Here is a 12453-nt window from a genome sequence, read left to right on the forward strand (position 1 = left end):
GGAGAAGTGCTACTTAATGAATAGTTGCTGCAATGAATGGGGTGCCAGAGTGAGATATTTCTCCTTGAGAAATGGAAGTAGTGAAAAGTAGCATCTTCCTTGTATAAGGCGGCCCACAGAGATCTTCCAGGCCACAGCATGGTGTTCCTACCAGGAAGTTGCCAAGGAGGTCTATGTATTACACGAGTGCAGTCTGTTAACATCCACACTGTGGGGCAGCCTAGCATTCAGGCAAGTACTCAAGACTCGAGACACATGACTGCAGTACCGGAGGGACATCAGCAACTGTTGTGTACTCTGCTTCACAGAGACATCTCACCTCCAGAACTCTGGACAAAGCGTTCCTGCCCGAGGGTTTCACCATCCACCGCATGGTCTGGACGGCGGCATCAGGTAAAGGCAGAGGCGGGGGCATGTGTTTTATGATTAACTCATCGTGGTGCACAGACATGGCAGTTCTGTCTCAGTCCTGCTCCCCCGACCTGGAACATCTGGCAGTCAAGTGTTGTCCATTTTATCTGCCGAGGGAATTCATTGACATCATCTGCCATCACTGATCATCAACATCGCTGCCGTCATCCTGGTAGCAGTGTACATTCCACCCTAGCAAACATCAAGCTGGTACTGGAGGAGCTGAGCACTGTGATCAGCAGTCACAAGGCAGCGCACCCTGATGCCTTCCCAATCATCGCGGGGGACTTCAACCAGGCTAGCTTGAAGAAGTCTCTGACAAACTACCACCAACATGTCACCTGTGGAACCAGAGGAGCCAACACACTTCATCACTGTTACACCACTATCAAGAATGCTTACCGTGCCATCCCATGCCTACACTTTGGCAAGTCCGATCACCTGGCTGTATTTCTACTCCTGGCATACAGACAGAGACTGAAGACTACAGCACCAGTGGTGAGGACTGTGAAGGTATGGTCAAGGGAGGCGGAGGAGCATTTATAGGACTACTTTGAATCGGTAGACTGGACCACATTCAGGGATTCATGTTCGGATCTGAATATGCCACAGTCATCACCGACTTCATCAAGACCTGCATGGAGGTGTGTGTGCCATCAAGAACATACTGAGTTTTCCCAAACCCGAAGCCCTGGAGGAACCAGGAAGTTCGCAATCTGCTGAGGGCTAGATCTCTGGCATTCAAGACCCATGATCCAGAACCCTACAAGAAGGCCAAGTATGACCTACGGAAGGTCATCATGAGAGCAAAAAGGCAATTCCATGTGAAGTTAGAGTTTGCATGCCATTACTTCCCTTAAGGTGAAACCTAACAACAAAAATGGCAGTGATGCTTCACTTCCTGATGAGCTCAACACCTTTTATGCACACTTTGAAAGGGAAAATAACACGACAACTGTGCAAATCCCCATAGCATCTGATGACCCTGTGATCTCTGTCTCAGGGGCTGATGTCAGAACATCCTTCAAGAAGGTGAACCCTCACAAGGCATTAGGCCCCGACAGTGTACCTGGCAGGGTACTGAAAATCTGTGCCGACCAACTGGCTGGAGTGTTCAAGACATCTTCAACTTCTCACTGCAGCAGTCGGAGGTTCCCAACTGCTTCAAAAGGGCATCAATTGTACCGAGAAGAGCAGGGTGAGCTGCCTTAACGACTATCGCCCGGTAGCACTCACATCTACTGTGATGAAGTGCTTTGAGAGGTTGGTCATAGCTAGAATTAACTCCTGCCTGAGCAAGGGCCTGGACCCGCTGCAATTTGCCTTCCACCACAACAGGTCTACAGCAGATACAGTCTCACTGACTCACCATTCTGTACCTCCCTCGGCAACTGGATCCTTGTCTTCCTTATCGGGAGATCACAGTCACTGTGGATCAGTAGTAACATCTCCTCCTAGCCAACAATCAACACAAGCGTACCTCAAGGATGCGTGCTTAGCCAACTGCTCTCCTTTCTCTACACTCATAACTGTGTGACTAGGCACAGCTCAAATCCCATCTATAAATTCGCCAATGACACCACTGTTCTTGGCAGAATCTCAGATGGCGATGAGGTGTACAGGAGTGAGATAGATCGTCTGGTTGAGTGGTGTTGCAACATCAGCAAGACCAAGGAATTAATTGTGGACTTCAGGAAGGGGAGGTTGGGAGAACACACACCAGTTTTCATTGAGGTGGAAAGGGTGAGCAGCTTCAAGTTCCTAGGTGTCAACATCTCGGAGGATCTAGCTTGGGCCCAACACATTGAGGCAATCATGAAGAAGGCACACCAGCAGCTCTACTTTGTTAGGAACTTGAGGAGATTTGGTATGTCACCAAAGACTCTTGCAAATTTCTACAGATGTATGGTAGACAGCATTCTGACTGGTTGCATCACCGCCTGGTATGAAGGCTCCCATGCACAGGATTGAAAGAGATTGCAGACTCAGCCAGCTCCATCAAGGGCACAACCCTCTCCATCATCAAGGACGTCTTCAAGAAGTGGTGCCTCAAGAGGGCAGCATCCATCATTAAGGACCCTCATCATCCGGGACATGCCATCTTCATGTTACTACCATCGGGGAGGAGGTACAGGAGCCTGAAGACCCACACTCAACATTTCAGGAACAGCTTCTTCCCCTCCGCCATCAGGTTTCTGAACGGTCCATGAACACTACCTCGTTATTCCTCTTTTGCATTATATATTTGTTTTTGTAACTTATAGTAATTTTTATGTCTTGCACTGTACTAGTGTGGAGAAACAAATTTCACGACATATGTCGGTGATAATAAACCTGACTCTGATTCTGACAAGATGCTGGAATCTGGAACAATGAACAAGATGCTGGAGAAATTCCACAATTCACCTATGGAGGGAAATGGACAGTCAACGTTTTGAGTAGAGACCCTTCATCTGGACCAGTAGAAGAGTCTTGACCCAAAACATCAACTGGTCCATTTCCCTCCTCAGATGCTGCCTGACCTGCTGAGTTCCTCCAGCATCTTGTTTGTTGCTTAGGTGCTCAAGGCTGCTCGGTTTGCTTCTATGGGCTAAAAAAAAATTAGGTGAAGTGTTCTCTGCTTCACTATGGAGCCAAGGTGTCCTCCTCAATGCAGCAGTGAGCAACAAACTGAGAGATGTGTCAGAGATCAGCCTGGAATTATCCTGGTGCTTGGAAGTAGAGAATGACATTGACCTTGACCTCCACAGGGAGAGCAATCCAGACTGCATTTCAGTCACAGTAGATCAGAGACCTCTGTGAGAACACATAATATGGGTTGAATGCTTGCCTTTTAAACAGCAGAGTCTCAAGAGAAGTGGCGTTAGGAAAAGGTGGTTGTTCTGTGAGTGAATGAGAACTGTTATTTTTCAGAACAGCAAGTTTTACTGAAGACAAATTATGGCCACTGCCCTATTACTGACACTACTTGGGGAGTGTTATACCAGAATAAAGACAAGCACACAAATAAAAGTACAACTTGAAATGCCAGGGATCAAATCTCCTGTGAGCACCAAGACACCCAGAAATGGGTACACCATGCTTAGCTGGATTAAGCTGATTTTCAAATGCATGGTTTCATATTTTTAGTTCTGAAAGGAAGTCTTGGCAGGCTTGTAAAAATCCGTTAGCCCAGCAGGCAGGACAAAGTTCACAAATCAAATGCTAACCTCTGGCATTTATTCAGTTGTACACTGGAACTCCTGAAAGTTGACCCTCAGATTATTGATTGTGACAGAAATCTAATAAAAAGGGTGACATTGCTTTGTCAGTAATTGAACTGTATACAATACTGCAATGACCTCTGGAGGTTTAATGAAGAACAACAAAAGTTCAACAAAATTTTCCTGCAAGATATTTCACTGGTTTTCACTCCAAATTTGAAAGTTCTTATACTGATGAAAATCCTTAATTGGTGTTTTGTAACGAGTACAGATTAGCCAGCCATATAAACAAATGTAATTCTCCTCCATCCATAAAAGTAAATACCTGATAACCTTGGCAAGAAGACAAGATTTAACTTGACAAAAATTGTTCTTTTTAATAATAATTTCCCATCTTTGCTTGAGATTTGCTAATATTACAAAACTTCAGGCAATTATATGTTGTTACATGGAGTCTTTTGAACTGAATACATTCCTGTAGTTAAAACCATTTGAGATGATCATACAACAAGTTGTCACTCTGGTTCGATCATGTTAACTTCATTGAGACCCCATCAACAAGATTACCAAGCCACAGAGCAACATTATGCCAGCTGTTTAAAAAATTAATACCTTAATTAGTACCAATCAACATGAGAGAAGAACATGGAGGGAACTAATAAAAAATGTTGATTCAAGGAACAAAAGAAAGAACATGCAAGAAGAAGATAGAAGGTAACATACTGAAGAGGGACCAAACTGGACCTTGTTTTGGGAAATGAGCCTGACCAGGTGACTGATGTTTCATTGGGAAAGCAGTCTGGGAACAGTGATCACAACTCCTTAAATTTTAAGATAGTTATGAATAAGGATAAGTCTGGATCTTGCAGCAAAGTACAAAATTGGGGGAGGGCAAATTACTACGTTATTAGACAGGAGCTTGGGGGAGTTAACTGGGAGCAGCTGTTATCACACAAGTCCATATCTGACATTTGGAAGTTGTTTGAAAGACCAGCTGATCAGAGTTCAGGACTGGATTATTCCATTAAGGAGGAAGGACAAGCATAGCAGGGTAAGGGAATCTTAGATGACAAGAAAGGTTGTGAATTTAATCAAAAAGAAAATGGAAGCATATGTAAAATTTATATCTATACTTGAGCAATATAAAGAAAGCAGGAAAGAACTCAAGCTGGGGACTGGGAGAGACAAAAGGAGCCATGAGATGTCCTTGGCAAGTAGGAATAAAGAGAATATCAAGGCATTTTATACTTACATTAAAAAAAGAGGATAACTAGGGAGAGGATAGGACCACTTAAGGATTAAGGAGGGAATTTATGCTTGGAGTCAGACAATGTGGTGAGGCACGAACAAGTACACTGTGTTGGTATTCACAAAGGAGAAGGACAGAAGATAGTAAGACAGTGTGGAGCATGCTAATGTGCTAGTACATTTTGAGATCAAGAAAGAGGTGGTGCCGGATGTATCCCACAGAACCACAGACCACTACAGCAAAGAAAACAGGCCATTCGGCCCTTCTAGTCTGTGCCGAAACTTTATTCCGCGAGTCGCATTTACCTGCACCTCTTTAACCCTCCAGACCTCTCCCGTCCATGTATCTATCCAATTTATTCTTAAAACTTAAGAGTGAGCCCGCATTTACTACATCAGATGGCAGCCCGTTCCACACTCCCACTACTCTTTGAGTGAAGAAGTTCCCGGTAATGCTCCCCCTAAACCTTTCCCCTTTCACCCTACAGCCATGCCCTCTCACACTTATCCCTCCTAATCCAGGTGGAAAGAGCTTACTCACATTAACTCTGTCTATACCCCTCATAGTTTTGTAAACCTCTACCAAATCTCCCCTCATACTTCTACACTCTAAGGAAAAAAAGTCCTAACCTGTTCAATCTTTTCCTGTAACTCAACTCCTGAAGACCCGGCAACATTCTAGTAAATCTTCTCTGCACTCTTTCAATCTTACTGATATCCTTCCTATAATTAGGCGACCAGAACTGCACACAATACTCCAAATTTGGCCTCACCATAACATTCCAACTCCTATACTCAATACTTTGATTTATAGAAACATAGAACATAGAAAAATTACAGCACAATTCAGGGCCTTCAGTCCACAAAGCTGTGCCAAATATGTCCCTACCCTAGAAATTACTAGGCTTACCCATAGCCCTCTATTTTTCTCAGCTCCATGTACCTATCCAATAGTCTCTGAAAAGACCCTATCGTATCCGCCTCCACCACCATTGCTGGCAGCCCATTCCACGCACTCACTGCTCTCTGAGTAAATAACTTACCCCTAACATCTCCTCTATACCTACTTCCCAGCACCTTAAACCTATGTTCTCTTGTGGCCACCATTTCAGCCCTGGGGAAAAGTCTCTGACTATCTACCTGATCGATACCTCTCATCATCTTATATACCTCTATCAGGTCCCCCCTCATCCTCCGTTGCTCCAAGGAGAAAAGGCCGAGTTCCCTCAACCTGCTTTCAGAAGGCATGCTCCGCATTCCTGGCAGCATCCTTGTAAACCTCCTCTGCACCCTCTCTATGGCTTCCACATCCTTCCGATAGTGAGGCGACCAGAACTGAGCACAGTACTCCAAGTGGGGTCTGACCAGGGACCTATATAGCTGCAACAATACCTCTCGGCTCCTAAATTCAATTCCCTGATTGATGAAGGACAATACACCATATGCCTTCTTAACCACAGAGTCAACCTGCGCAGCCGCTTTGAGCGTCCTATGCACTCAGACCCCAAGATCCCTCTGATCCTCCACACTGCCTAGAGTCCTACCATTAATATGATACTCTGCCATCATACTTGACCTACCATAATGAACCACTTCACACTTATCTGGCTTGAACTGCATCTGCCACTTCTCAGCCCAACTTTGCATCCTATCTATGTCCCTCTGTAACCTCTGACAGCCCTCCATACTATCCACAACACCTCCAACCTTCGTGTCATCCGCAAACTTACTAACCCACCCCTCCACTTCCTCATCCAGGTCGTTTATAAAAATCACAAAGAGCAAGGGTACAGATACCTGAGGTACACCACTGGTCACCGACCTCCATGCAGAATACGACCCTTCAACAGCCACTCTTTGCCTTCTGTGGGCCAGCCAATTCTGGATCCACACTGCAATGTCCCCTTGGATCCCATGCCTCCTTCCTTTCTCAATAAGCCTTGCCTGGGGTACCTAATCAAACACCTTGCTGAAATCGTTATACACTACATCTACTGCTCTCCCTTCATCGATGTGTTTAGTCACATCCTCAAAAAATTCAATCAGGCTCGTAAAGCAGGACCTGCCCTTGACAAAGACATGCTGACTATTCCTAATCATACTATACTTCTCCAAATGTTAATAAATCCTGCCTCTCAGGATCTTCTCCATTAGCTTACCAACCACTGAGGTCAGACTCACTGGTCTATAATTCCCTGAGTTATCCCTACTCCCTTTCTTGAATAGGGGAACAACATGCACAACCCTCCAATCTTCCAGAACCTCTCCCGTTTCCATCAATGATGAAAGGATCATCGTCAGAGGCTCCGAAATCTCCTCCCTCGCCTCCCAAAGCAGCCTGGGGTACATCTCATCTGGTCCCAACGACTTATCCAACTTGATACTTTCCAAAAGTTTCAGCACCTCATCTTTCCTAATATCTACATGCTCAAGCTTTTCCGCCCACTGCAAGTCCCCACTACAATCCCCCAGATCTTTTTCCATAGTGATTACTGACATAAAGTATTCATTAAGTACCTCCACTATTTCTTCCGGATCCATACACACTTTCCCACTGGTGCACTTGATAGGTCCTATTCTTTTACGTCTTATCTTCTTGCTCTTCACATACTTGTAGAATGCCTTGGGGTTTTCCTTAATCCTGCCCACCAAGGCCTTCTCATGCCCCCTTCTGGCTCTCCTAATCTCCTTCTCAAGCTCCTTCCTATTAGCCTTATATTCTTCCAGATCTCTAACATTACCTAGCTCTCTGTACCTTTTGTATGCTTTTCTTTTCCTTTTGTACACCACGGTTTCCTTATCCTCTCGTGACTCCCCTGCCTCATTGGAACATACCTATGCAGAACTCCACACAAATATCCCCTGAACATTTGCCACATTTCTTCGGTACTTTTCCCTGAGAACATCTGTTCCCAATTTAAGTTTCCAATTTCCTGCCTGACAGCCTCATAATTCCCTTTACTCCAAGTAAACGCCTTTCTAGTCTGTCTGTTCCTATCTCCCTCCAGTGCTAACGTAAAGGAGATAAAATTATGATCACTATCACCAAAATGTTCACCCACTGAGAGATCTGACACCTGACCAGCTTCATTTCCCAATACTAAATCAAGCACAGACTCTCCTCTTGTAGACCTATCTACATATTGTGTCAAAAATCCTTCCTGAACACACTTAACAAACTCCACCCCATCTAAACCCCTCACTGTCTGGAGATGCCAATCAATGTTTGGGAAATTAAAATCCCCCATCACAACAACTCTGTTATTCTCACACCTTTCTAGGATCTGCTTCCCTATCTGCTCCTCAATATCCCTGTTACTATTGGGCAGCCTATAAAAAACACCCAGTAAAGTTATTGACCTCTTCCTGTTCCTAACCTCCACCCACAGAGACTCCGTAGACAGTCCCTCCATGACGTCCACCTTTTCCGCAGCAGTGACACTATCTCTGATCAACAGTGCCACTCCCCCACCTCTTTTGCCTCCCTCCCTGTCCTTTCTGAAACATCTAAAACCTGGCACTTGAAGCAACCATTCCAGTCCCTGAGCCATCCAAGTCTCCGTAATGGCCATCACGTCATAGCTACGAGTATTGATCCAAGCTCTAAGCTCATCCGCCTTGTTCACAATACTCCTTGCGTTAAAATAGTCACATCTCAAACCTGACTGAGCACGTCCCTTCTCTATCACCTGCCTATCGTACCTACTACTAGCTTTCTCTATTTGAGAGCCAAACACCTCTTCCCCAGTCTCTCAAGTTCAGATCCCACCCCCCAACAATTCTAGTTTAAACTCTCCCCAGCAGCCTTAGCAAACCTCCCCGCCAGGATATTGGTCCCCCTGGGATTCAAGAGCAACCCGTCCTCTTTGAACAGGTCATACCTGCCCCAAAAGAGGCCCCAATGATCCAGAAACCTGAATCCCTGCTCCTTACTCCAATCCCTCAGCCACGCATTTAACCTCCTCCTCATTCTGTTCCTATACCCACTGTCACTTAACACAGGCAGTAATCCGGAAATTACTACCTTTGAGGTCCTGCTTCTCAACTTCCTTCCTAATTCTCTATCGTCTTTTTTCAGAATTCCTTTCAGTACCTATGTCGTTGGTACCAATATGTACCACGACCTCTGGCTGTTCTCCCTCCCCCTTCAGGATATCTTGGACATGATCTGAAACATCCCAGACCCTGGCACCTGGGAGGCAAACTACCTAATGAATGCCAGGATGCCAAAAGCCTTCTTTACAACCCTGTCTACCTTTGATGCCATTTTCAGGGAATTACGTATCTGAACTCCCAGATCCTTTTGTTCCTCCACACTCCTCAGTGCCCTACCATTTACTGTGTATGTCCTACTTTAATTTGTCCTTCCAAAATGCAACACCTCACACTTGTCTGCATTAAATTCCTTCTGCCATTTTCTGGCCCATTTTTCCAGTTGGTCCAGATCCGTCTGCAAGCTTTGAAAGCCTTCCTCGCTGTCCACAACGCCTCCAATCTTAGTGTCATCAGGAAACTTGCTGATCCAATTTACCACATTATCATCTAGATCGTTGATATAGACAACAAACAACAATGGTCCCAGCACAGATCCCTGAGGCACACCACTATTCACAGGCCTCCAGTCTGAGAAACAATCGTCCACAACCACTCTCTGTCTTCTCCCACACAGCCAATTTCAAATCCAGTTTACAACCTTGCCATGGATACCTGGTGTCTGAACCTTCTGAACTAACCTCCCATGTGGGACCTTGTATGCAACATCCACAGCCTTTCCTTCATCTACATTCTTGGTAACCTCCTCGAAAAACTCTACAAGATTTGTTAAACATGATCTACCACGCTCAAAGCCATGCTGACTATACTTAATTAACCCTTGGCTGTCCAAATACTTGTATATCCAATCTCTCAGAACACCTTCCAATAATTTACCCACTACTGATGTCAGGCTCACTGGCCTGGTTTACTTTTAGAGCCTTTTTTAAACAACGGAACAAAGTGAGCTACCCTCCAGTCCTCCGGCACCGCACCCGTGGCCAAGGACATTTTAAATATATCTGCCAGGGCTCCTGCAATTTCTACACTAGTCTCCCTCAAGGTCCGAGGAAATATGTTGTCAGGCCTGGGGATTTATCTACCTTTATTCGCTGTAAGGCAGCAAGCACCTCCTCCTCTTTAATCTCTGTATGTTCCATGACCCTACTGCTTGTTTCCCTTCCTTCCATATACACTATGCCAGTTTCCTGAGTAAATACTGATGCAAAAAAACTGTTTAAGCTCTCCCCCATCTCCTGAGGCTCCACACATAGATGACCACTCTGATCTTCTAGGGGACCAATTTTGTCCCTTACTATCCTTTTACTCTTAATATACTTGTAGAAACCCTTCGGGTTTACCTTCACATTATCTGCCAAAGCAATCTCATGTCTTCTTTTTGCCTTCCTGATTTCCTTTTTCAGTATTTTCTTACATTCTCTATACTCTTCAAGTACCTCATTTTTTCCTAGTTGTCTATATCTGCTATACACCTCTCTCTTTTTCTTAACCAGATCGCCAATATCACTTGAAAACCAAGGTTCCCTATGCTTGTTAACTTTGCCTTTCATCCTGGCAGGAACATGCAAACTCTGCACTCTCAAAATTTCGCCCTTGAAGGCCTTCCACTTACTGAACACATCCTTGCCAGGAAACAACTTATCCCAATCCACTCTTCCTGGATCCTTTCTCATTTCCACAAAATTGGCCTTTCTCCAATTTAGAATCTCAACTCGAGGACCATATCCTTATCCATAATTAACTTGAAACTAATGACATTATGATCACTGGACCCAAAATGCTCACCTACACATTCTTCTGTCACCTGACCTGTCTGGTTTGCTAATAGGAGATCAAGTAATGCATTCTCTCCCGTTGGTACCTCTATATATTGATTTAGAAAACTTTCCTGAACACATTTGACAAATTCCAAGCCATCCAGCCCTTTCACAGTGTGGGAATCCCAGTCCATATGTGGAAAGTTAAAATACCCTACTATTATAACTTTCTATTTCTTACATCGGTCTGCTACCTCACTACAGATTTGTTCCTCCAATTCTCTCTGACTATTGGGCGGTCTATAAATACAACCCTATTAGTGTAGCCACACCTTTCTTGTTCCTCAGCTCCACCCATATGGCCTCTGTAGACGAGCCCTCCAGGCTGTCCTGTCTCCGCACAGCTGTGATATTTTCCCTGACTAGTAATGCCACTCCTCCCCCTTTCATCCCTCCCCCTCTATTGCGTCTGAAACAATGGAACCCTGGAACATTAAGCTGCCAGTCCTGCCCTTCCTGCAACCAAGACTCACTAATAGCAATAATGTCATAATCCCACGTGCCAATCCACACCCTAAGCTCATCTGCCTTACCTACAATACTCCTTGCATTGAAATAGATGCACCTGAGAACATTTCTATCACGTACAAATCTTTGATTTCTGCTGATACCTGCAGTCCTCACATGACCTTTTTCCTCCTCCACCTCACTATCTGCTCTAACACTCTGGTTCCCCTCCCCCTGCAAATCTAGTTTAAACCCCCCAGAGCAGCACTAGCAAACCTACCCACAAGAATGTTAGTCCCCCTCCAGTTCAGGTGCAAACTGTCCCGTCGGAACAGGTCCCACCTTCCCTGGAACAAAGCCCAATTGTCTAGGAACATGAAGCCCTCCCTCCTGCACCAATTCCTTAGCCACATATTTAGCTGCATTATCCTATTTCTAGCCTCACTAGCATGTGGCACGGGTAGCAATCCTGAGATTGCAACCTTGGAGGTCCTGTCCTTCAACTTTGCACCTAATTCTCTAAACTCTATTTGCAGGAACTCCTCCTCCTTCCTATCCACGTCATTGGTCCCTACATGGACCACGACATCCGACCGCTCCTGAGAATATCGAGAACTCAATCCGAAAATTTCACAGACCCTGGCACCAGGGAGGCAACAGACTATCCAGGATTCTCGATCTCTCCCACAGAACCTCCTATCTGTCCCCCTAACTATCGAATCCCCTATCACTACTGCTCTCCTCTTTTCCCTCCTTCCTTTTTGAGCTGAGGGTCCAGTCTCGGTGCCAGAGACACGAGCACTACAACCTGTCCATGGTAGGTCGTCCCCACCAGCAGTATCCAAAATAGTATACTTATTGTTGATGGGAATGGCCACAGGGATGCTCTGCTCTTTCTGTCTATACCCCTTCCCTTTCCTGACAGTCACCCAGCTACCTGCCTCATGAGTTTTAGGGGTGACTATCTCCCAGGTTATTGTAAGATGGAAGAGAGGAGATTGCTGAGGCATTGACGAAGATCTTTGTATCATCACTAGCAACATGCAAGGTCCCAGAGGACTGGAGAGTAGCCAACATTGTTCCTTTGTTCAAGATGGAAAATAGGGATCATCCAGATGAGCCTCACATCAGTGGTAGGGAAGCTACTGGAGAGGATTAGATCCTTGTGGGTGTCCCACAAGGTTCGGTTCTGCGACCTCTGCTTTTTGTGATTTTTATTAATGACTTGGATGAGGGGGTAGGACGGTGGGTTGGCAAGTTTGCAGATGACACAA

Source organism: Pristis pectinata, chromosome 28, assembly GCF_009764475.1.
Source record: "Pristis pectinata isolate sPriPec2 chromosome 28, sPriPec2.1.pri, whole genome shotgun sequence".
Lineage (NCBI taxonomy): Eukaryota > Metazoa > Chordata > Chondrichthyes > Rhinopristiformes > Pristidae > Pristis > Pristis pectinata.